Source organism: Megascapheus bottae, chromosome 6, assembly GCF_031878675.1.
Source record: "Megascapheus bottae isolate mThoBot1 chromosome 6, mThoBot2.hap1, whole genome shotgun sequence".
Taxonomy (NCBI): Eukaryota; Metazoa; Chordata; class Mammalia; order Rodentia; family Geomyidae; genus Megascapheus; species Megascapheus bottae.
This window is the reverse complement of record NC_143514.1, coordinates 12,377,458-12,380,456: the sequence shown is the minus strand read 5'-3', so window position 1 is coordinate 12,380,456 and position 2,999 is coordinate 12,377,458. Positions and strand designations below refer to the sequence as shown.

The 2,999-nt window shown below is 42.1% G+C and overlaps 1 pseudogene; it reads left to right on the top strand.

Annotated features, from left to right (window-relative positions):
- Positions 1-853: 853 nt before the first annotated feature.
- Positions 854-1,667, top strand: LOC150061380 (uncharacterized; annotated as a pseudogene).
- The last annotated feature ends 1,332 nt before the right edge of the window (positions 1,668-2,999 follow it).

The following is a 2,999-nucleotide window of genomic DNA, read 5'->3' as shown; positions in this document are numbered from 1 at the left end:
AAATATTTTAAATACACCAGCAAAAATACACCTTATAGCATACATTCTTTAGAAAAAAGAAAGCCCTTCTGGTTTGCTCAGAAAGCCTTAGAATAGTAACAATTGAAACAAACACTTCTGATTATGAAGTACTAGCATGTATTTTGTCACCTTGAACAAACGTGAAACTAAATATGACCCCCAAAACCTATACATGCAAAAGGCACAATGAAAATGAGAACAATAATAAAAACAAGTAGCATGGTAGCACACCTGTAGTCCCAGGCACACAGGAAGATGGGTAAGGTGCAAGGATCACTTGAACCTAGGAGTTTAAGACCAGCCTGGACAATTTAATGGGACATTTTTTTTCTTACCCCAAAGAAAGTAATACTTCATTTAGCCTTCCCTAGATTTATAATTGCTTTTCCAATAACATAGAAGTATGGTTCTTCTGGATTCCCCATTCATTATACTTATTCCAAATTCCCTTGTAATGTTCACCAAATGCAGAATACTTTTTTACATTCTCAATCTTTTATATACTTGACTTTGTCACTGGATGAAGTGAAGGTTTGTGAAGTTTCCGTTGAAATTAGGGATTCTTCACATACAGTCCTTGACTTCTGGACCAGCTGGGCACTCGTAACTCATGCCTATAATTATAGCTACTCAAGAGGCTGAGATCTGAGGATTGCTATTCAAAACCAGCTAAGGCAGAAAGTCCATGAGACTCTAATCTCCAACTAAACATCAGAAAATCGAAATGGAACTGTGGCTGGCACTCCAGCTCGTCTGCCCCAGTGTGCACCTGGTCGCCTCTCCACTCCTGCCGCAGCCCTGGGTGGGGGGGAGGGGCCTCACCACCGCCACCATGGACGCCATCAAGAAGAAAATGCAGATGCTGAAGCTCGACAAGGAGAATGCCTTAGATCAAGCCCAGCATGCTGAGGCCAACAAAAAGGCGGTGGAAAACCGCAGTAAACAGCTGGAAGATGAGCTGGTGTGGTTACAAAAGAAACTCAAGGGCATTGAAGATGAACTGGATAAATACTCTGAGTCTCTCGAAGATGCCCAGGAGAAATTGGAGCTGGCAGAGAAAAAGGCCACTGATGCTGAGGCCAATGTGGCTTCTCTGAACAGACACATCCAGCTAGTTGAGGAGGAGCTGGATCGTGCTCAAGAGCGACTAGTAACGGCTCTGCAGAAGCTGGAGGAGGCCAAGAAGGCAGCAGATGAGAGCTAGAGATGCATTGAAGGTCATTGAAAGTCGAGCCCATAAAGATGAAGAAAAAATGGAAATTCAGGAGATCCAGCTCAAAGAGGCGAAGCACATTGCTGAAGATGCCAACTGCAAATATGGAGAGGTGGCCCGTAAGCTGGTCATCATTGAGAGTGAGCTGGAACGTGCAGAGGAGTGGCTAAGCCACTCACAAAAGGAAGATAAATATGAAGAAGAAATCAAGGTCCTTTCTGACAAGCTGAAGGAGGCTGAGGCTCGGGCTGAATTTGCAGAGAGGGCTGTAACTAAGTTGGAGAAAAGCATTGATGACTTAGAAGAGAAAGTGGCTCATGCCAAAGAAGAGAACCTTAGTATGCATCAGATGCTGGATCAGACTTTACTGGAGCTAAACAACATGTGAGAACTTCCCTAGCCACAGCCACATCGCTCTATTTTGTTCTTGTGTTGTGTTTGGGGGTTTTGTTTTGTTTTTAAGCATCTGCTTAGTGCAAAAGTCCCTGAATGCATCTTAATTTAATTTACTGTACACCCATGTCCTCCAAGAGCCTTCTAGGGTGGTGGGGAACCACTGGCAGGAGTCATGGTAGGTGAGGAGGCCTCCATGTGCCATTGCCCAAGTCCATTTTGCCACACTTTGTAGACTACAGACATGCAGGGTGCTTAAGTCAGTACCAGAGTCCTCACTAATGCACAAAGACTTTATTTAAGTGCCAACCATCTGGTCAGCTGGAGGGTGGAGACCATCAGGTGTGGATTGGTGCCACTTTCAATGAAGGTCCCCTGTGGGCCTTCTGTTGAATATTGTACAATTTTGAGTTGTGTCCAACACTAATTTATTGAAGGTTTTACTCCAAGATGAGACTACGGATCCCAAATGCCTGTGGCACTAAGGCCATAGGTTTGAAACACATGCCCGCTCTCTACTCTTCTGTGTTTAAGGACTCCGTTCCTTTCTGACTGGCCCACACTTGGCCCTGCACCACTCTTAAGTTAGCCCTGAATTGGGTTCACATGCTTCCAGTTCTCCCTGCTAAAGTGAAAAGTCTTAGGCACTCACACAAATGGATCAAGAAAATCATGTTTTCGAAGGGTTGTAACTGTATGTAAACATTGTATAATGGAATGGAATAAAATGCACATTGTAAGACATTTTCTTAAAAAAAATGGTAGAGTACTAGACTTGAGTGAAAAAGTTCAGGGACAGTGTCCAGGCCCTAAGTTCAAGCCCCACAACCAACAAAAAGAAAAGAAAATATTTCCTGAAATAGAAGCAGAGGGATTGATACCAAGCTCTTTCTTTGAAGTCATTCCAAAAACAGAGATACAACAAAAAAAAAAAAGAAAGAAAGAATTACAAACCAATAGCGGGTATTCATACAAAAATAGAATGCAATGATGTAGAAGAAAAATAGATGCAATTGGAGAACAAATAAAATATATCTAGTTTCACTTCTAGACATATATATTCATGGCATGTACATATACATTCATTTACATAACTATTTACGGATAATTACAGACATAAATCTAACTAGGGGATTCTGTAGGAAGAGATAGGGAAGGGAGAAACGGGAAAGAAAAATCATGAGCAGTTTTGAAATGCATTTTTGAAAGATTAATTTGGTCAAATAGATCATTTGTAAACTGGCACTGGTGGCTCATGCTTGTAATTCTAAATTAGTCAGGAGGCTGAGATCTGAGGCTCACAGTTGGTAGCCAGCTGGGGCAAAGTAGTTCATAGGACTTTTATCTCCCATGAACTACCACAAAGATCTAT